The sequence below is a fragment of the Melospiza melodia genome, chromosome 25 (assembly GCF_035770615.1).
Source record: "Melospiza melodia melodia isolate bMelMel2 chromosome 25, bMelMel2.pri, whole genome shotgun sequence".
In the NCBI taxonomy this organism is placed as follows: domain Eukaryota; kingdom Metazoa; phylum Chordata; class Aves; order Passeriformes; family Passerellidae; genus Melospiza; species Melospiza melodia.
In genome coordinates, this window is record NC_086218.1 from 1,361,667 (window position 1) to 1,384,624 (window position 22,958).

A 22,958-nucleotide genomic window follows, 5' to 3' on the forward strand; every position below is an offset into this window, starting at 1 on the left:
GCACACCAGTGCTGGGTGCACACGCACACCAGTCTCACCAGTGCCTGGGTCCCCAGAGGACACAGGACCTGATGATTTGTGGTCCCCACTCCAGTATGTGACACTTGGACATCCCTTGGTACCCAGAGCAGAGAGAGCTCCCTTGTCCCAGACAGTTCCTGGCAATGGAATGTTTAGGAAATGCCACAGGCTGTGGGGATCAGCTGTAGGGCATGGCCAGGGACGGGCACTGACCATCATGTTCACACATGACCAGATCTTTCATCTCCTTTTCTCTGTTGATTCATGTTTGTTCTGCCACAAACCACCATGGTGCCACCCTTTCCCTTCCTGTGGTCCTTTCTTAGGCATTCCATGGGAAATCTTGCACATTCCCCAAATGTCCTTTGTGGATTTCTATCATGAACCTCAGACCTGATGCAGAACCCCCAATGTTCAGCTGGTGAAGTCATGCGGGAAAGCTCTGTCATTGACTCCCTTGGTGAGTCTTTAATGAGGAGGTGTCAGAATGTTCCTTACATTATTTATCTTCTGCTTTTTAATTGGAATAGCCCTGAAATATGATCTACTGCAGCCTTCTTGCTGTGGGAAAGCATAACTACCACTGGAACAGATGACCAAAACTCCTGACCTTGAACACTTTTTGGGATGGGGCATTCATTTCTATAGACAACCTGTTTACAAGTTGTCAACCTCACCACAAAATATTTCTTTCTTATATCAAATCTGAATTTCTCCTTGAGCATTTTAAAGACAATGCACCTTCCTCTGCCACTAGAGGCCTATAAAAACATTTCAATTTTTCTTTTCATATTTTAATCTGAAAAGACCGTGAAAGGACAAAAAAACTGCCCAAGATGGGATTTGGAGGTGTAAAGCACATGACCCAGAGAGACTGATGGCCTTGGCCTCAGTGCTGTGAAAACTGAGAACACAGCAGGAGTAGCCTGAGAGGGCTTGGAGGGTGGTTTCAGAGATGGTAGAGTTCTTCTTCATTGTATGAAACAGCCTGAGGAAAAAATGATGCCACACAGATCACCTGCGGAGGTCCACACCAGGCACATGGAGAAAGGAATTTCTATCCCAGGGCAGGGCTGTGGTGCAACACATCTCCCAGAAGGAGTCTGGGTCACCCCAAGGCTTTGTGTGGGCAGGCAGAGGCAGGCAGGAGGCAGAGCTGGCAGCAAAGGAAGGGCCCAGCCAGGTGGGGCAGCCGGGGGATGCCGACAGCCTGCAGGGACAGAGGCGCAGGGCAGGGACACCGTGGGACAGCCTGGGCTGCACAGGGCACAGGGATGGGCAGCAGCTGCAAGACAGCCCTGCCAGAGCCAACTTGGGCAGCACTTTGGCCATGGCTGCTGGGCCTGGGCCTGAGGCAGGAGCAGGAGACAAGTGACCCTTGCAGGCCTGGGGCCTCATTGCCTCCTTGTCACAGCTATCCCGCAGGCTGCCCAGCGTCGCAATAAACGTACTCTTTCTAAATTTAAAGTGTTAGAGAGTCTTTGTCCGTCACAGTTGGACATGGGTACTAGATCAATATCCATATGTTTTTAATAAATCACATCACTGCCTCCAGTGTTCTGCTCTAACTGGAACCTGGGGACATATTCTCAGTCGTGTTCCTCAATGGGATCCGTTAAAACTTCACAAACTTTGGAGTCTAAATTTAACTTTGAGTTCCTGAGAAGTTTTTTGAACATTCTCTCAGGGACTTAGTCTGATGTAAACAACACTAAATCCCCAACAGGCTCATTAAAGTTCTTGTGCTGTGTCTGTGCTGCTGAGCTTTAAAGGAACAGCTCTTCCCAGGGCCAGCTCCTCTCCCAGCCCTCAGCAGGGCTGAGGGCTCTGCCTGCAGGCACTGAGGGGACAGGAGCCAGGCAGAGACAGGCTGAAGGCAATCAGGATTGGGAAGACATTGAGCTGAGACTTCACTTGGGGAAAGATCTTCACAGTCCTGTGCATGGTGAGTGTGTGGGTGCAGGGCAATATCCCCTGTGCTCCTGGAGGGATCTCCTGAAGCCAGCACACCCCACAGCCTGGGGGATGTGTCAGGAGGACTATCCCAGTTTCTCTGTGGCACAGGAGGAGCAGGAGGAGGATGTGCTGCAGAGTGGGGCTGCCCTGGGCACCGTCAGAGGGACAGGGCAGGATGGCTCCTGCTGCCAGGGACGGCTGCAGGGGCTGAAGCTGGGGCTGCAGCCAGGGCTGCCCAGGGCTGTCCTGCAGAGCAGCTCCTGCAGCCCTCAGGGCTCTTGGCCAGCCCAGGGCATGTGCCACCTGCCAGGGGCAGCTCTCAGCCTGCCTGGCAGCTCCCCATGGACGCTGCAGGGGAGAAGTTGGAGATGGAGGGAGCCACCCCCATCAGAGCAGATTCCTCCTGCTCTGGAGATGATGCTGCATGGCCAGGGCTGCTCTCAGCTTTCTCCTAAAGGGAAGGGAAGGGGGCTGTCATCTTTGGCTGTGTCACTGACACTCCTGCACTGTCACCCTGGGCATCAGTAGATGGGCGTCAGATCTCCCTCAGAAAGTGCCTCCTCAGCCTCCTCTCCCTACAGACAGCAGCAGCAGCACCTTGGCTTGCAGCATCCCTGTTTGTCTGCCCTGCCCTTAAGGCCCTGCTGCCAGGGAGATGCCCCTGGGCACTGCTCTGTGCTGGGAGGGGTCAGCAGGGCAGAGCTGAGCCCACAGGGCTGGGCTGGGCTCTGGCAGCACTGGCAGGGACAAGGCTTGGATAGAGAGAAACAGCTCCCAGTAGGCACAACTCCAGGCAGCAGAAAGCCAGGCCAGCCCTTGGTATCCCTCAATGTCCAGCTGCACAGGGAGAGAGAGAAGAGTTGGAAAGATTGATTTTGAAACTGGAGTCTTCAAAAAAATCTTGTTATTTTTAAGTGCAGTTTTAAATGGTACATCCTGTACTAGAGTGAGGGGAAATGAGCAAAGGGCACCTGTGTTGGCCCAGCAGTTTTGAGTGCAGTGGAGCACAGGGAGCCCTGTTTTCCCTCTGGGCTCCCCAGTGTTCAGCCTGAGAACAATGCTAAGAACAGGACTTCTGTCCCTTCTAAAAAACACACAGTTACTTTGTAGCCCAAAGCTCACTGAAAAAAAAAAAAAAAGGTAGATGAAATTTCCCCAGAGAAAGAGAACCAATTTTTAGTGGTTGTGTAAGAAAATAGCATAGCATTGAATGAAGGTATTTTGTCCAAATTGTCAATGTTGTCTTTGACTAGCTCAAAATGTCCAGAAACAAGAAATGTCCAACAGCAGCTCCAACAGGCACTTCCTCCTGCTGACATTGGCAGACACACGGCAGCTGCAGCTCCTGCACTTCTGCCTCTTGCTGGGCATCTCCCTGGCTGCCCTCCTGGGCAACGGCCTCATCATCAGCGCCGTAGCCTGCAGCCATCACCTGCACAGGCCCATGTTCTTCTTCCTGCTCAACCTGGCCCTCACTGACCTGGGCTCCATCTGCACCACTGTCCCCAAAGCCATGCACAATTCCCTCTGGGACACCAGGGATGTGTCCCACACAGGATGTGCTGCCCAAGTATTTCTGCTCATCTTCTTCATGGGAGCAGAGTATTTCCTCCTGACCATCATGTGCTATGACCGCTACGTGTCCATCTGCAAACCCCTACACTACGGGACCGTCCTGGGCAGCAGAGCTTGTGCCCACATGGCAGCAGCTGCCTGGACCACTGCCTTTTTCAATGCTCTCATGCACACGGCCAATACATTTTCCCTGCCCCTGTGCCATGGCAATGCCCTGGGCCAGTTCTTCTGTGATGTGCCCCCAGTCCTCAAGCTCTCCTGCTCACACACCAGTGCCCTCCGAAAGCTGGGTCTCGGTGCAGTTAGTGCCTGTTTAGCTTTTGGCTGTTTTGTGTTCATTGTTTTCTCCTACGTGCAGATCTTCAGGGCTGTGCTGAGGATCCCCTCTGAGCAGGGACGGCACAAAGCCTTTTCCACCTGCCTCCCTCACCTGGCCGTGCTCTCTGCTCTCCCTGTTTGTTAGCACTGCAGCATTTGCCTACCTGAAGCCCCTCTCCATCTCCTCCCCAACCCTGGATCTGGCCCTGTCAGTTCTGTACTCGGTGGTGCCTCCAGTACTTAACCCCCTCATCTACAGCCTGAGAAACCAGGAGCTCAAGGCTGCAGTGTGGACACTGATGAGTGGACCATTTAGGAAACATTAAACTGGTTGGCAATATTTGCATATGTCTTGAAATAAAAGTAATGTTTGATACTTCTTGTTGGATTGGTTATGTTTTTGTTCTGTTTTCATTTTTTAATATTCTCCCTAAACCAAGGCAATTTTTTCTGCAATTTCTTTTTTGCTTCTCCAAAATTTACTGTGGCCTCAGACTGTGTCAATGAGGAGCTGGTCTCTTGGTGGCTTTAAAGGAGATAAAGGATCTCCCAGTAGAGTTTTCATGGGAGATCCCCATATGTGTCCTTCTCTGGAGCGGCAGCAGCAATGTCTGTGTGCAGAGCTGGGGGCAGATCAGTGCTGGCCCAGCAGCTGTGCCCAGCAGCAGCAGCAGCACTTGGTGTTGCCAGTGCTGCTGCCATGGCCCTGCCCCGCTGCCCTGGTGGCCCTGGTGTTGCTGTAGGGCCTGAGTGCTCTCGGGGCCGGGCACAGTCCTGGGGGTGAGAGTGCCAGCGCTGCAGCAGGGACAGGCCATGGGCACTGCTGGGCAGTGCTGACGCCTCAGCCCAGGCCCTGGGGGCTCCAGGCTCCTTGCCCAGGCTCTCTCAAGAACACACCCAGGCCAATGCTCAGCACAGAAAAGTCCCATGAGCAGCTCATTGCTGTTGGTGTGGATCCATGATCCAGAAGCACAAATGCCATCAGCCTCTGGGGCCAGCAAGGGCTGGGGGACACCAGGGAAACCATTCAGCTTTGTCCTGGCCTCTGCAGTCAGCCAGAATGTTTGTTCCCATCAGCTGGGAGTTTCCTGTCCCACTGCAGACGCTGTTTCTCAGAGCCAGGGCTGCCTGGCAGCTACTCCCAAAATGCCCTCAGCATTTCCTTTGCTTCATCTTTTCTTTCTTTACTCTTCCTTGGTCCAGATTTCTTCCCATTGCCCACCCCTGTTCCTTCCCCTGCAAACAGTCCATCCCTATTTGCCCTTTCCTCTCTGGCCCCACTCCCCATTGCAGTTCCTGACTTGGCACCATGGGAACGTCCCTTGGGCAGCAGGATCATCCTACAAGTGCTGCAGGAATTGTCTGCAGGCTCCTGCAGTGCCTGGTGCTGCTCCCTTGCCAGAGGCACTCCAGGCCAGGGGGGCACATCTGGGCTGCTGTGTCTGGCTCTGGGGCTCCCTGTTCTGGGCAGTGAGGAGGAGCTGCAGAGGCTCTGCAGGACTGACAGGATGGGCTTTGGGGCTGGCAGGAGAAGCTGAGGGACCTGGGCTGCTGGAGCTTCTGAAGAGGAGGCCCAGGGCTCCTCCTGCAACTGCTCCAAGGGTGCTTTCAGAGAATCCCAGAATCAGCAAGGGTGGAACAGGCCATGGAGATCATCAAGTCCACCCTGTGCCCTGACACCGCCTTGCCTCCCCTGAGCCTCCTCCAGGATAAACAACCTCAGCTCCCTCAGCTGCTCCTCACGGGACTTGTGCTCCAGACCCCTCCCCAGCCTTGTTGCCCTTCTCTGGACACGCTCCAGCCCCTCCACGTCCTTCCTAAATTGGGGGCCCAGAACTGGAAACAGCACTCGAGGTGCTGCCCAAGCAGTGCTGAGCACAGGGGAAGAATCACTGCCCTGCTGCTGCTGGCCACACCATTCCTGATCCAGGCCAGGAGCCTTTGGCCTTCTTGGCCACCTGGGCACACTGCTGGCTCATGCCCAGCCTGCTGTCCGTCAGTCCCTGCAGTTCCCTTTCTGCCTGGCTGCTGTCCAGTCCCTCTGGCACCTTGTTGAGGGAGGCATGCAGGGAAGGAACGGGTCCAGATCCAGTCCTTCCTGAAATGTGGTGTTTGCTGGCACTGCCAGTTCCCAGATTTAGATATTTCCCTATTCTGACACAGCCAAAGTGCAGTAACTTGCTGGCAAAGAAAGCCAAACCCAAGCAAATACAAGGTACGTACAGCAACCCGATCTCGGGTTTGCTGACACCGCCAGTACCCAGATCGGGAATGTTTCAGATGCCTGCACAGCCTAATTCGAGAAGTTTGCTGGCACAGAAAATAATCATCTGGCAATTTCCCAGTGCCGGCACATTCCTCACCCAGATCTGGTGTTGGCTGGCAGCGCCAGCACCCAGATCTGAAAACTTCCTGGTGCCGGCACAGCCCAAGTCCAGTGATTTGCTGGCACAGAAACTCAAAATTTGGAAATCTGCAGGTTCAGGCACCAGCACCATCCAACTCTGGTGTTTGCTGGGACCGCCAGTGCCCAGATTGGAAATTTCCCGATGCCTTCACAGCCCAGGTCTAGCAATTTGGTTTTAGCTAGCTTAGGAAGAGAAGTTCCTTGGACTGTGGCTTTCCTTTTTCTTGGAACTGTTTAAACCTGCTCTGGACTGAAAACCCAGACAAACACCGGCAGCAGCTCACACCTGTGGCCCACCAAGCTCTGGGACGCTGCATTCCAGCGCCAGAGGGACTTAGAAGAGACTGAGTGAGCAAACTACAACCCACAAAAAGGACTTTCGGAATTTGCCATCTCTTCACCACTGTCAGAGGTTTGATTTAATATTATTCATTTTTCATGCTTGTGAATACTTCACTTGTTAAATAAACTGGGGTTTTTTTCACTTTTCTCGAGGGAAGTCTTTTCCTGAACTAGTAGGGGGAGGGGCCATTTGAACTTGCTTTCTAGATGGACCCCTTTTGGAGATTTCCTCCCAAAATTTGCCCTAAGCCAGCAGTCATCATGAAAATTTCACCAGTGGCGTAATTTCCCAGTGGCAAATCTTGTGACAGAAGCTTGACCTTGTTCTCCATGAGAGATTCTTGGGAAGAGCAGACAGGAGAAGATTCCTGGAAAACTGAAACAGCTTTCCAGAATTGAAATGAAAATGAAAAAAACAATCCAAGGTGCTTTCCTCTATTTATTTCTATGCTCCCCTTTTCTATGTTGCATCCCAGTAATTCCAGATGCACCTCACCTCTAAGATTGGTGATTTAGTGATTTTTAGGCACTAAAATACCATGAGCCACACACAGTTTTCCTTCCCGTTTTTACAGGAAAGCAACACTGGAGGTGTCAGTGCAGTGCTGGGCTCAGGTAGGAATCCTGCCGCAAGGGAAGGTGCCCCGACAGTGTTTGACGCTCAGCAAGGACAATGCACAGCAACAAGCGAGGGCATCGCTGTGCCAGGGTGCAGGAGTCAGGGCTCTGCATCTGCGCTCAGCGCTGCAAAGTTCCCGTGTTTGGGCAGACGGAGGGGCTGTCCCCGGGGCGCGCGGGGCTCGAACGTGGGGCTCGTGGGGCGAGCGGGGAACGGACACGGGGACGAACGGCCCCGGTGCCTCAGTTGCAGCGGCGGCAGCGGCGGCAGCAGCAGCGGCGGCAGCAGTAGCGGCGGCAGAAAAAAGAGATATTTTGATTACTCTCTTTCTCTTCTCTCTTTCTTTCTCTCTCTCTCCCTTTCCCGCTGTCGGGCACCCTTCTCTCGGGTCCCGGCGTCCCTCTCCTCTCCCCGCCTCTCTCTCCCCTGCAGGGCTGGGCCATGCCCCCGGCCCGCCCCCGGCCCCGGGCGGGGCTGCCCCGTGCCCGGCCCCGGCCGTCCCGCTGCGGTCTCGCCTCCGCCCGGCTCTGGCAGTACTGGCGGTGGCGCTGCTGGGCGGGCATCAGTGCCGGGGGCGGGGGCGGCATCGCCGCCTTTTGCCTCCGCCTGGCCCGAGCCCGGCCCCGGCCCCGGCCCCGGCCCCGGCTCCTCCCGGGGCCCGCGGAGCACACACGCGGCGCGGCCGCTCCCGCCGCCTCCGCTGCGGCTTCCCCGGCCCGAGCTCCGCCGCTCGGCAGCGCGGCCGCCGGCCCCGAGCCTCCCGTGCCGCGTTCCCGGGAGCGAACGCCTGGGCATGGCCGGCCCGGGGCGGGTGAGGGGCGCTCGGGGGCCGTTGCTGGCCCCAGGCCGAGCGCTGACAGCCGCGTCCCGCCCGCAGGGACGGCGCAGGAGGCCCTGCAGGAGCGGTACCGGCTGGGATCGCTGCTGGGGCGCGGCGGCTTCGGCAGAGTCTTCGCGGCCACGAGGCTCTCGGACGGCGCCCCGGTGAGCGGCGGGGCCGGCGGCGGGCGCAGGAGGAGGAGATGGAGGAGTAGGAGGGCGGAGGGCGGAGGATGGGGCTCGCAGTGCGGGCGGCGAGCTCACCCCGCTGCTGCCCTTGGCTTGCAGGTGGCCATCAAAAGGGTGCCACGGAACCGCGTCCGGCACTGGGGCGAGCTGGTGAGTGAGCGGGGCCAGCAGCCGGGGCTGCCGGCCGGGGATGAGCCGGGGCCCGGCACGGTGGGAGCCGCCAGGACGCCCCGAGGGAGAGCGGGCGTGGGGCCAGCGCAGGGCGCAGAGCATCCCGGGCTGGCTGAGGGCTTCCCCAGGCCTGGCACGGCATCGGCCCCACTGACGGCATCGTGCTCCTCCCGCAGCCCGACGGCACCAGCGCACCCCTGGAGATCGTGCTGCTGGCCAAGGTGTCCACTGGCTTCCCCGGTGTGGTCCAGCTGCTGGAGTGGCTCGAGCTCCCCAGCTGCATCGTGATGGTGCTGGAGCGGCCAGAGCAGTGTCAGGACCTGCAGCGTTTCATTCAGGCACGGCGGTTCCTGCCCGAGGAGGTGGCGCGGGAGCTGTTCCGCCAGGTGCTGGAGGCCGTGCGGCACTGCACCAGCTGCAGGGTCCTGCACAGGGACATCAAGCCAGAGAACATCCTGGTTGACCTGGACACCGGGCAGGCCAAACTGATTGACTTTGGCTGTGGCACCTACCTGCAGGACACAGTCTACACTCACTTTGCAGGTGAGCCTACACAGGGCTGTGCTCCCGCTGCTGACATCTCATGGCCCAACATCTCCCAGCCCAAGCTGGCTGTGGCAGCGGGGATTCTCCCTTTTGCTGCCAGTCAGGGCACTGAATCTTCAGCTGAGTTGCTTTAGAGCGGGGCTGGGTGGGCAGCCATCTTCCAGCCCTGCTGGCAGCCTTTGCCAGCCACTCTGCCCAGGACTGGGGCTGGGCTGGGGCAGCCAGCCCGACCAAAACCCCTGTGGGTGGGGTAGCAGAGAGGGAGGGCGGAAGCTGTGCCCCAGCCAGTTTGGTGTGCAGATGAGAGGAAGGGCTTGGACTGCTCCACTCGCCCTGTTTGCCTTGTTTCATTATATTTTTGGGGCAATGCAGGCAGGGAGGATAAGGGCAGGTTTTTTCCCCAGCATGGAGTGGGTTTTTCCTTTGCATGTCATGGTCGGGCCTAGCCAGGGCTGCCCTCTTCCAGCACCAGAGGCTTCTTTTCCAACCCTAACTTTGTGCACAAGTCCCAGGTGCTGGCGAGAGGGCAGTGGTCACCCTGTGTGCAGGTGCAGGGATGCTGGGGCCAGGCTCTGGGAGCAGCAGCATCCCCCTGATGAACTCCATCTGTATTTCATAGGAACACTGTCGTACAGCCCCCCAGAATGGAATGACTTTGGCTGGTACCACGGTGAGCCAGCTACCATCTGGTCCCTGGGCATCCTGCTGCACCAGATGGTCTGCGGGGAGCACCCTTTCAGGAGGGGCCAGAACCTCAGCTGGGGCCAGCTCCCGCTGCCACAAAGGCTCTCTCAAGGTGGATCCTCTTCTCTGGGCACGGGGGGAATGCCAGTGCTGGGAGACAGCAGCGGGGTCGTGGGCATCCCGCTCTGGCAGCTGCTGAGGAGGTGGCACATGTCCTACTCTCCTCCAAAACAGGGAATTGATGGGAAAGTTTAGGCCCAGCACTGGGCACATCCAGGATGGCTGGGAAATGGGAATAGTGGGGTAAAGCAGACAGGAGCCTTCTCTGGCTGACCATCAGTTTCTGCTTTCTCTCCCCAGAGTGCAAAGACCTGATCAGGTGGTGTTTATCCGCGAACTCCTTGGACAGACCCGCACTGGAAGACCTGTTCTGTCATCCTTGGATGTGGGATATTCCTCTGCCATAGAAGAAGGGAGAGAGCCACAGGCACACTTTGATCCAGAGCCCTGGTAAGTTCCTGCTCCACATATGCCTTGGCAGTCAGAAGCAAAGGAACCCAGAGCTTTTTGTGCTGCCAGTGTCACTGCACCGGGGTCATGGGATGGGAACACACAGCTCTTGTGCTGGAGCTGAGCTGCTCTGCCCAGCACTGGTGGCCGCCATCCCAGCTGGTTTTGCGTGTCCTGGTTCCCTGACAGCTGGGGCCCTGGGCAGAGCCCTGAGAGCCTGGTCTGCCCCCAGGGAAGGAGCCCCTGGAGAAGCTGTACCAGGTGGGGATGCTGCTGCTGCTGCTGCTGCTGCTGCTGCTGCTGCTGGAGACAGCGAGGGTGACATCAGGGATGACAAGCTCTTCCTCAGCCTGGCCACGGGAGACTGAAGGTGATGCACTTTGATTCTGGCACCTTCTTCAAAGCCAAACTCCACAGGGAATTTGCAGATGAGTCCCCATCTGGGGAAATTCTGCCAGATTTGGGCATTGCCCAGCATCGCGGGGAACCAAAGGCTCCCCCTTTGCTGGGGCAGATGCAGCTCATTCTTCAGTCGCTGCCCAGCTGCTTTTGGCAGGGCTGGGAGGATGGGCTGGGGTGGGTACGAAATGGGAGTGGGCTCCTGGCTCTGCCAACAGCCCCCAGCACCCACCGTGCCCCGGGCTGGGGCTGGGGCAGCCAGCCTGACACAAACAAAGCCCCATGGTGAGAGCAGAGGTGAGGCTCCAGAACCTGTGCGCAGCTGCTTTGCTGTGCAGGCAAGGAAGGGCTGGGCTGCTCCACTGCCCTTGTTTGCTTCGGGGTCACCGTGATTTTGGGGGGCAGTGCAGGGGGGAAGAGAGAAAGTGTGGGCTTCCCTCACCAGTGGGTGGGTTTTTCCTTGGCATGCAGGGGTTGGGCCTTCCTCAAGGCCCTGACAGAGATAAGAGTTTTTAGCATTTTTCTTGTTTTCCCTTTCTGTCTCTAAACTCTTTTCAATAATGTGTTGTTTGTTATTCCAGAGGAAGCATTCCAGGTGGTCCAGTGTGGATGGGGAAGTGCTGGGGAGCAGCTGTGGCATGGATGGGCCGTGCCCTTGGAGAAGGCTGAGGCCATGGTTTGGGAGCAGCTTTTCTTGCAGCCGTGGCTGGCGTGAGGTGGGTCCCTGTGTGCTTGGCGGGGTGGGATCAGAGCTTTTGGGAGCTGGCAGCGAGCACAGGAGCATCCTGCTCTGGGCAGCTGCTGAGGGCTGGATGTGCCATGGCTGGCTGCAGGCTGGGCACATGTCCTGCCCTCCTGCTCTGTGCCAAAGGCAGCAGGGATGGGCAGCTCTGGGCACAGCTCTGGGCACAGCCAGCATGGCCTGGGCACCGCAGGCCTTGGCACAAGGGCACAGGAGCCCTCAGCTGACAGGCGGTTTCTGCTTTCTCTCCTTGCAGACGGGCTCTGCAGGTGCTGAGGCTGCTCTGGGCTCTGCCAGGGCTCTGCTGGGCTCAGCCCTGGGCCCAGCTGGGCTGGCTCTGCCCTCACATTGCTCTGACAGCTCTGCATCAGACGAGCCCATTGTGAGCACAGCGCCTGAGCTTTCTGCTTTGGCAGGTGAGTGAGACTCTGCTGCAGGCCCAGAGATTGCAGCTGGGGACACACATCCAATTGGCAAGGACCCAAACTCTCCACAGTCCCGGCTGAACACCTGGATCTGCACAGGGTGTTTTGTCTGTCCCATTCTTCCTTCTTGATTGGCTGGAATTGTGCAATTGCACTTTGTTCCTCCTCTGGCAGTGCCACGAGTGCACCAAAGCTGGCGAGTGGGCCGTGCTCCTGAGGCCGTGCAGTCTGGAGCTGGTGGATGGAGAATTGCCCTTCTGCACTTCCAAACCAGAGCAAAAAGCCGTAAATGGGACTTTGTGACTCTAAGAAACTCCTGGCAGTTTCAAAGGGAATGTGCAGCTCATTCCCAGGCTGAGAAGGAAGGTCATCTTCTAAAGGATTTGGGCTTTGACAGAGTTTCCATTCCCAGTCCTGCTTGGAGCTGGAAGGGCACAAAGCAATTTCCTCTTGCTTCGACCACAATTTCAAATACCAATGTTGGAAACAAAGCCCAAAATCTTTTAAAAGGCTGCTGAGGTCAGTAAGATGGATCCATGCCATCAGCACATTTACAATGTAAATGACTGAGTTCTCTTTTTAAAAAGATCATTTACCTCTTAATGCAAGTAATGTAACTTTGCATTTATGTTTTGTTTTTTTCACTGACATGTTATGTGTTTTCACTAACACTTGGATTTTATTCTTATCTTTTACAATTTACCTATTTTTTTTTCCTTTTTCCTTTTTTTTCCTTTCAATAGAAAACATGTCCTACAAAAGGAATGTCCTTTGCTCCTGGTTCCCGTGTGGAGCAGCTCCCTTCCTGCTGGCTGAGCTGCTCAGGCAGAGCCCAGCAGCTACTGGCCCTGCAGGGCTGAGGCTTTTCCCCATTGCTGGGCACAGACTGATGGAGCAGCACTGCTGAACACGGGCACACAGAGGGACCAGCAGCAGCTGCCTTTGGCCACCTGAGGCCCCAAGGCCCAAACTCTGAGCAGCCAGGGCTGGAAGAGACTGGCAGGATCTGATCCCTGACTCTGGACAGACAGGGCTGCACAAATGACCCCACAGCAGCAGCAGCAGCAGCACATGGAGCTGACTCTGAGCACAGCCCCTGTCCCTCTTCCCTCCCATGGGCAGCGGTGTCACAGCAGCCTGAGGCACCTGGGAGCCCCCGGTGCCAGCAGTGACTGGAGATGGCAGCCCTGGGCTCCTGGAGGCTGTGCAGGGAACGGAGCTGGGCACTCCCTGTCCATGGGGAGCTTCCAGATGGAAAAGGCTGCTGTGCCCAGGCAGCTGCAAGGGCACAGAAAGGAGGCTCTGGAGCACTGGATCTGTGCCAGTGCCACAGTCCTGGGCAGCAGCCAGCGAGCCCTGGGGGAACAGAGGGCACAGCACGAGGGACAGAACCAGGCAAGGGCAGAGACTGGAGAGAGCCAGGCCTGGGAGCAGGAACAGCTGCTCCATTGCACTCTTGGAGAAAGCTCTTGGCTGGTTCAAAGCAGTGAAAGGCGTGAAGGGCAGAGAGCAGGCCAGAGCAAACAATGCTCCTGTTTGCACAGCCTCCCCTCTCCGTGTCCCAGAAGGAATTGCATGGACTGTGTTCTTCTCTCCGAGCCGACTCGTTCAGCATGAGCAGCTCAGCACCAGGAGCTGAAGGAGCTGAAGCCTCAGGCCACAAGAGCTGGGCAAGAGGGAATTTTGGAGCAAAGGAATGCTGCTAAAATAGCCCCAGCTGAATGCAGTGGATATAATGATGGAATCACAGAATCCTTTCTGTTGGAAAAGCCCTCTGAGCTCACCCAGTGCAGCCGGGCACCCAGCAGTGCCAAGCCCAGCACTAAACCACATCCCTGAAGTGCCAAGGCCTGGACACCAGCCCTGAGTGAGGCCTGGACAGCAGGCCCTGAGCCAAAGGTGGCCTCTGGATGAACCTTCCAACCAAAGGTTATCTTTGTATCTGCTCCCTGATGAAATGGGCATGGTTTTTAGCACTGAGATAGATGTAGCCACTCATTAGTGAAACATGTCTTGACCTTTGTGTATTTAGAAGCCAGACAAGGCCATGAAATCTGACATTTGGCCTTGTTTGGGGCTGAAGGATCAAAGTCAGCTCCCTTGGTTCCTCCTTGAGCCCTGGCCAGGCTTTGGAAGGGACCCAAGAGGAGGATGAAAGCAGATGTTGCCACACTAGCAGTGCTGTCAGTTTGTTCATTCAGGAATGTCAGAGCTGGGCCCTCTCCCAGCGGGGTTGGAGCCTCACCTGGGGCTGGAGGCACCTGCAGGAATTCCCAGTGCCCAGGAGTGGCTCTGCAGCCCTTGGCTGTGACAGCTTCCCCAGCTGCTGTGTGGATCTGGGGGATGGTAAAGGCTGAGGGTAGATGCTGCTGGATCTTTCTTAATCACGGCAGGCAATCTTTGGTGGGGATTGTTGGGTGCATTGCTGAGCTGCTCCTTTTGTGATTCTTTGCTGCTCTGAACTTCAGGAAATGACACTGATTCCTTCAGTTGGAGTCTGTGTCTTTTGTGCTGACTTTGGCCACTGGTAAAACAAAACTGGCCCAGTCTGGCCAGATCCCAACAAAATATCACTTGTTCAGTGTCAGTGTGAGGAATCAGTCCCATCAGAAATTCCCAGATGGGAAGCCCTTCCCTGGAGTTCCCTGGCTCTGGAGTGGGCTGAGGTTGGAGCCCCGTGTGAGCAGTGGGGCAGTCGGGTAGAAGAAGCTGCACCTCTGGATGGCTTCAAATGCATCCAAAAATTGCACATGGAAAAGGGAAAGACCTTGTGGGTTTGGGCAGACAAAGATTAATTTGTTAAGAGTACATAGGAAACAGCACCTTCAGAAGAAACAATTATGGTTGGAATGCTCCCACATGGAGCAAGAGAAGAAGGTTTTAATCTTGAGCTCTGATGCATTTGTGCAAGTGAAATATCTATATACATAATAATTATATATGTATTTATAGTATAATAAGACCTCAGTATATCTATTTATATATATTTATTTATGTCTGTATCTATCTATATTTCTATATCACCATCTATGTATAAAATTATATAAGAATGTGAAATAGTGCTGACAATACTAATTTGGTAGCTTTGGCTGCTCAGGGATGTAACACTAAATATCCTACAGAACAGGATTGGCCAGGACCCTCATGTCAGTGGTCAACTTTTTGAGATTGTATACAATGAAAAAGGGAGAAAGGGAGGAAATTGGCTATTTTTGCAGGGTTTGCTGATACTGTGATGCAGAGTGCTTTGTCTGTTCCTGTGAAAAATACAGTGATTTTGCCTGCAGGGTTTTTCATGTACCAGACTATGCACAAGCTGCAGGATTGGTTAAAAGGGTGAAGGGGTTGTTAAAAGAGCAGTTGGAAAAATGAGGAGATGGGAACCTTTGCCCATGGAGAACCATCTCCCAGATGTGCTCCATGCCCTTAACAATGGCCCACAGGGGAAATGGAACCCCCTGGCTGTGCACGGCTGCCCCCAGTTTGCAAATCCAGCCATGGGCAGTGAGACTTGGGCTGCCTGGGAAATTGTTCTGGCTGTGATGGCCCCTGGCAGGGCCAGCCCAGAGGCTGCAGGGCTGGGCCTTCATGCATTGGAATTCATTAGGAAAAATTCAAGGCAAATGAGAGCTATGAGTACTGAACCAGGAGTTCAGATTCCTCCAGGACACTTTGCTTTGGTAACTGCTCCCTTGGAGCTTGGCCTTGCAAAGTGTTCCTGTCATGGCAGGAGGAAATGATGCAGAATATCAAGGAGAAATTACAGTAATTCTGTAAACAATAACAAGTAAGATTGGATTATTCAACCCCATGACAGGGTAGCACAATTGTTGATCTTGCAATTTTAAGAACAATTGTGAAAAAAGGAGATCCACCTCCAGTCACCACCATTTGTGGAGATAAAGGGTTTGGAAGCAGCGGTCGTAATAATGGAGCCAGAGTGTGGGTCCCGAGGCCAAAAGGCCCTCCCGAGGCAGCTGAAGGAGCAGCTCCTAGGAAAGACAACTCTGAGTCCTGAAACCTGGGCAGGAACAATGAGAATGTGTCCCTGCAGCCAAGTATTGTGTGTGAGAACCAGTAGATCTGCCAGGATATTGTTTTACACATCCTGCCAGACCAGATCTCCCTGTTTGCCCCAAGGGCCCCTTTGGAACATGCTCTGATCCACAGGGCTCCATGGGAAGGCTGCTGTGACACTGAGGGACTTGCACAGCAATTCCATCCAGGAGCCTGGGTGCCCCTCAGGGACTGGGACCCGGCCCCTTCCAGCCAGAGGGGAAAGGGCCCCCCAGGCCTTGTTAGCCACAGACAGCATGGTAAAGCTGAACAGCAAAGGGCCTGGGGGCATTATTCTGGAATTAAAAAGGTACCAGCTCCATGGAGAACAGAATTCTTGTTCCCAACTCGAATGAGATTGAAAAAAAGGAATGAAGAACAGTGTCACTAAAGTACTACTGATGTCTCTAAAGTGTACCTTGATAGTCAGCCAGAATCTTTGTCTGCCACAAACACCTCTAGTGTTTCACCAAGGGATTGGTCATCAAAATGTAATGATGGGTTATGATGGATTGCTGAGCTTCTTTTGTAATTCTTTGCTAATGATGATGTGCTTTGCTGAGCTTATCCTTTTGTAAATCTCTGCAGCTGTGCATGATATAAATGACACAATTCCTTGAGTTGGTGTCTGTGTCTTTGGCAGTGACCCTGCCCACTGGTGAAACAGGGCCCCCTCTTGCCTAAGTGTTCCCTGGGAAGGCAAAAGCCCTCTCTCCAAAATTTCCCCCTTCCTCCTTGTTCCCCCCCCTTCATACCGTGAGCATGATGTGCTCTGCTCTGGGCTATGCCCGGGGTCAGTTGGGGTCCCCTGTCCTGGCTGTGTCCCCTGCCCAGCTCACCCGCAGCCCCAGCCCCCCCCCAGTGTGGCTGGACGAGGGGCAGGACAGGCCTTGGCTGTGCTGCAGCTCAGCAAGAACAAAACCATCTCTGCGTGCCCTGCCCTGTGCTCAGCACCCGGCCCAGCAGTGTCTCAGTGCCAGGGGCTGTGCCCTCAGTCCCTGCCAGGGGTTTCCATGGCAACTGCCAGGCCAGGTGACCTAGGTTTCCCCCCTCCAGTGCCAGTTGCCATGGAAACAGTGCCCAGCCCTGCCCCTTTCTGTCTGGCTGACCTGGCCTTTGGCCCTGGCAGTGCCGGTGGCTGCTGGTTCCTGGTGCCTGAGCGGCCAGCGCAGCACAGGGCAGGTGGCCATGGCACAGCCCCCAGCAAGGGATCCCCTCTGGCTCTGGGCACTGACACCAGCCCTGAGCACGGGGCCAGGGCATCTTTCCATGGCCACCAACCATCACAATGGGGCCGGGCATTGGTTGCCATGGCACCAAACCAAGGAACGGGTCCCCGTGGACGATGCCATGGCACCTGGTGGCACCAACGAGTGTCACTGGAATTGTACCTGGAGCAGCCCTGGCACCGCGTTGTCCTGAGGGTTGCCATGGCAGCTGAAGACAGACACAGCTGGTGCTCTGCAAGGGCCCTGGGGCAGACGGGAAGGAGCAGCAGAGCATGGGCTGATCCATCCCCAGTGCGCTGCACAGCCCAGGGCAGCGTCCCAGAGCGTCCTCATGGAGCTGCCAACAACATCCCCCCTCTGCAGCCCTGGCCTCTCCCCCAGCTCACACAGGTGCCCCATCCTTGCAGGCACAGACAGGACAGCACTGGCTCAGCAGCCCCTGTTTGCATTGCACACAGCAGGGGGAGCACCCCCATGCTGTTGGTGTGGGGACATGAACCTGAGGGAGCACAAATGCCATCAGCCCCTGGGGCCAGCAAGGCCTGGGGGACACGAGGGAAACCACTCAGCTTTGTCCTGGCCTCTGCAGTCAGCCAGAAAGTTTGTTCCCATCAGCTGGGAGTTTCCTGTGCCACAGCAGATGCTGTTGCTCAGAGCCAGGGCTGCCTGGCAGCCACTCCCAAAATGCCCTGAGCATTTCCCTTGCTTCACCTTGGCTTTCTTTACTCTTCCTGATACAAATTTCTTCTAATTCCCCACCCCAGGGGACCCAGAACTAGACACAGTACTCGAGATGCTGCCCAACCAGTGCCCAGCACAGGGAAAGAATCCCTGCCCTGCTCCTGCTGGCCACACCATTCCTGAGCCAGCCCAGGAGCCATTGGCTTTCTTGCCCACCTGGGCACACTGCTGCCTCATGCCCAGCCTGCTGTCCATCAGTCCCTGCAGGTCCCTTTCTGCCTGGCTGCTCTCCAGCCACTCTGTCCCCAGCCTGTACTGCTGCAGGGGTTGTTGTGGCCAAAGTGCAGGACCCGGCACTTGGACTTGTTAAACCTCACCTTGTTGGATTTGGGCCCTGGATCCAGCCTGTCCAGGGCCCTCTGCAGAGCCCTCCTACCTCCATCCTCTATCAGATCCAAACTCACCCCCAGTTTGGTGTCATCTGCAAATTTGCTGATGTTGGACACAGTCCCCTCATCCAGACCATTCCATGCAGACATTGGAATCCACGCTGGCTTGCTCTGACCCCTTGGCCATCCTGTGGGTGCCCTGTGATGGCACTCAGGGTGATCTGTTCCATAACCTTGCCAGGCACCCGGGTCAGGCTGACAGGCCTGGAGTTCCTCAGATCCTCCTGCCAGCCCTTCTTGGCAATGGGCTCACACTGGCACCTCGAGTCCTCTGGGACCTCCCTGCTGAGCCAGCTCTGATGGTAAATGATGGAGAGCAGCTTGGGGAGCTCATCCACAGCTCCCTCATCCCCCTGGGATGGATCCCATCTGATCCCACACACCTGAGAGCATCCACCAGCTCAGCAGAACACTTGTCCTGAGGACAGCCCGCCCTAATATCGAAAATTGAGAGAAACAAGATGTTAAGTAGCTCTGCCTTCTCCTTATCTTTAGTTACTATATTCCCCACTGCATCCAATAAAGAGTAGAGGTTTTCCTTAGCCCATGGTCTGCTATTAATTTAATTGTGGAAACATTGTCTATTTTTTTTTCACAGAAGTGTTCAGGTTAAACTCTAATTGAGCTTTCACCTCTTGACTTTTTTTCTGCACAACTTCACAACATCCTTAAACATTTCCTAAGCTGCTTGACCTTCTGTCCAAAGTTGATGCACCTCTTGTTACCCTTGAGTTCCCACAAAATCTCCACGGCCAGCCAGGCCAGTCATTTTCCGCACTAGCTCATCTTTTGCCACATTGGGACAGGCTGCTCCTTCCTCCATAAGATTACTTCCTTGAAATGTGTCCATCCTTCCTGGACCCCTTTGTTTTTAAGGCATGTTTTCCTTAAAAAAAATCAGGACCTGATTTGGTGCTCCCAAAATCAGCATCCTAAACAGGCCAAAGTCTGCCCTTCCTAATTCCAGTGTAGAAGTTTTGTTGCTGCCCCCACTTCTTTCCCAGAACATTGAAAACTTAATTATTTCATGGTCACTGTGCCCCAGGCAACCTCTGAGCCCAACATCAGCCACCAGCCCTTCTCTGTTTGTGAACAGTAGCAGACAGAGCTTTCCTTGGCAGTGGGAGTGTTACCAAAAATTCAGTAAAATAGAGAACTCCTTTACACCAATGCAGCATTAAAAAGCAGCATTATTTATTCAGGGAGATGCACGGGGGACAGCTCCTCCCAAAGCCCTGCAGGCTGAGTAAAGGAAAGTTTCTGTTTATATTCTGTATATTGCACAGGTATTCACTGATTGTCCCAGACTAAACATAAATATGATAATGGTTTCCCCAAAATCATTCACATATTTCCCCTCCCCTTCACCCATGTGTTGTTCTGTCTTGGGGTCTCTCTGGTGCTCCCTGGTGGTCATGGACCCCAGTGTTCCAGAGGCCCTGGCTGAGCTGGCAGGACACTGAGGCTGCTGAACTTCCAGTTCCCCTTCTCACACAATGGGCATTGTGTGGTTTCCACAGGCCTGGGGTTTTGGAGAACAAGGTCTAGGTGTCAGATCACCTGGTGGAGACAATTTATCATCTGGTAACATGAGGTCACAGAGTGGGCTTTGACATCACAGAGCGGGTTATGTGAGGTGTTTGAGCAGCTATGACATCATATACTGCCCCTGTGACATCACAGAGCCGGCTGTGACATCAAAGGGCAGAGGTCTGACATCACAGAGCAGACTGTGACATCACAGAGTTGGCTGTGACCAGCTGCGACCAACTATCAGAGATCAGCTGTGTGACATTGGAGAATGGGCTGTGACATCACAGAGCAGGATGTGACGTCATAGACGAGCTGTGTGACATCCCAGCAGGGCTGTGTCAGGTCACTGGGTTGGTCACTCCACCCCAGCTCCCCCTCACAGTTTCTCCCAACAAGTCCAATGCTGTTCGTGCCCAGCAGGGTCCCTGTCCCCCGGGATCCCCCCAGCCCACCTGGAGCCACAGCCTCCACCAAAGGATGTTCCACAGGATCCACCCCAGAGCCTGACATGGGGACAAGGGGCCAGGGCTGTGTGACCAGGACATCAAGGACGTGGGTTCTCCAGTCACTGTGGCCTGGATTGGGTTGCCCAGGGCAGGAAAGATGTCTGGCAGCTGGAGCAGGGTCTGGGAAGGGCCTCCGGGGGGGGGTGGAGCCCTTGGGCTGTGAGCAGAGGCTGAGGGAGCTGGGCTGGTCCAGCCTGGAGCAGGGAAGGCTGAGGGGCTCCTCATGCCAGCCTGGCAGTGCCAGCGAGGAGGGGATGGAGAACACAGAGCCAGGCTCTTCACCGGGGGCCTGGTGGGAGACAAAAGCCAATGGGTGGTAGGGGAAAGAGGGGAGATCAGCCAGGGCATGAGGAGATGAAATGAGTCAGGCTGCTTTCAGCTTTTCCTCAACACCAAGAGCAGCCTGACCTCCCATCTCCATCCACCACTGACAGCTTGGCAAATCAGGAATTGTTGGAGCTGTTTTGCACCCACTCCAGGACGAGCATCCTGATACAAGAACTTAATTGTTCTTTTCTCAGAAATTAATTTTGGTATGGAAATCACCTGTGAATGGTGGACTCATCAGATGCTGCTGGGACGTTGCACATATCTCAGGGAGGATTGTGATTGGTTTGAAATGGTGTCCTGTTCAACTGGGGCCTGTTTGCCATGAAGAGAAATTTTCTGTGCCTCTGAGTCCCACCAGTTCCACACCCCCCAAAAGACACAAACATGATGAGTTGTGGTTCCCACTCCAGTGGTAGCACTTGGACCTCCCTCTATAGCCAGAGCAGAGCTCCCTTATCCCACAAAGTCCCTGGCAATGCAGGGATGAAGGAAACAGGACAGGCTGTGGGGATCAGGGGCAGGGTAGGGTCAGGGATTTGGGGTGGTTGTAAGCCCAGGGTAGGACCCAGCCCTTGGCTGTGGTGAACCTCATCCAATTGTCCTGGGCCCATGGCTCCATCCTGTCCAGATCTATCTTCAGAGCTTCCTGCCCTCCAGCACAGCCACACTCCCACCCAGCTTGGGCTCACCTGGGAACTGACTGAGGGTACTCTCGATGGCCTCATCCAGATCAGCAATAAAGAGATTGAACTGACCTAGCCCCAGTTCTGAGCCCTGGGGACACCCCTGGATGTGACTCCATTCCTCAGCTGCTCTGAGTGCCAGGGGTTGGATGAGGGAAATGGTGGGGAGGAGATAGAGACAAAGTGTGATTGATTGTCAGCCATGAAGGGTCTGGATTTTCATATCTGTTCAGACTGCATGAAGAGGTGCTGGGGATCAATATCAATTGGACATTGCTGATATCAATCTGTGAGCAAAATAAGAAAACAAGAAAAAACAATTCTCTCTGCATTGTTTTAAATACAGTATATTCACTTTAAATAGACTTCTGAAATCTGTCTAATTAACCAAAGAACACATGAAAACTTAGATTATTCCCAAGGGCTTTTCTTGTTCAGGTGTGTTTGGAACAAATATTTATTAGCCTTTTACATTGAATTTCTGAATGGAAGACCTCAAGAAAAAAGAGGCCTCTGGAGAAATAAAATTCATCATCAGCCTCCAAGTGGCTGAGAACCCATCCCCATCAGGGCAGAAATGAACAGAAATGGGCACAGCTTCGTGCTGCCCCAGCTTTGGCATGGGCCGTGGGCCGGGAGCAGGAGCAGCTCTTGAGGGCCCCAAGGCCGGGGCTCTTGTGCTGCCTTGGGCAGATGGGATGGCAGCAGGGGCTGCAGAGCTCTCAGCACCTCAGCCAGAGGGGAGCAGGGCAGCCAGGGAGCCTCCTTTGGCCTTGGCCCAGCACCTTCCCCCATGGCTGGGGCTGAGTCCTGTGGCAGCTGCAGCTGCTGCTGTGCCCTTGCCAGGGGCTGAGGCCGTGGGGCAGTGCCCAGAGCAGCCTGGCCTGAGCAGAGCTGTGGGGCCAGAGCCGGCTGGGATGGGCTGGGGAGAGGCCCTTGGTGCTGCCCAGAGCTCAGGGCAGCTGGCAGAGCTTGCAGAGAGCTGGGCTGGGCTCAGAGAGCCTGAACCAGAAACCATCAGTGTCCATCTCAGCCTGGCTGAGCGTGCAGGGGCCAAGAAGAGCAGCCCAGGGTCTGCAAGTTCTCTGGGTGGGAGCTGAGCTTGTGAGCCCTTGAGCCCTGCCAAGGGCTGGGGCTGCACCTCCAGCTCCAGAGGAGATGGGACAGATGGGAACAGACACAAATCATTCCTGCTGGATTCCTTCTTGTGTCTGCTTAAACAGGTTACCTGGATGCATATGCAGAGGAGTTGTTTTGTGTCAGATAACACTGGTAGAACTAGAAGATTAATGTTATTTACCTGAAAATAATATTTCATGCATAATACACAATAAGTAATAAAAGACACATGATCAGAAGAGCATCTGAGTTTTTCAGAGGAGGAGAAACTCATTGATATTTCAGAGGTCAAACCTGTTCAAATACTTTCCTCAGGGCTTCCTTGAGATGAGGGGTGACCAGCAGAGGACAAGGCCAGCCAGAGCTCTCTGTCCTGGCAGGTTTTGTCTAGGAGAACCCTTGCATATAGGGAATTTTTCAGGGGGGTATCAGTTTTGTCCATGGACACCTGGAAAGAGGGATGGTTCTTTTCCATAGGAAGGAAAGCACAGAGCCCCAGTGCTCCAGGGGCTGATGAGAGGCAGCCCTCAACATTCCAAGATCGGCTGGACCTGTCAGGCAGACCCTGGGAGGCCAAACCAGCCAAACCTGTTTCATCTACCCTTGGTTCCAGGAGGCCCTGCAGTATCACAATGTTCTCCTTGCTTCT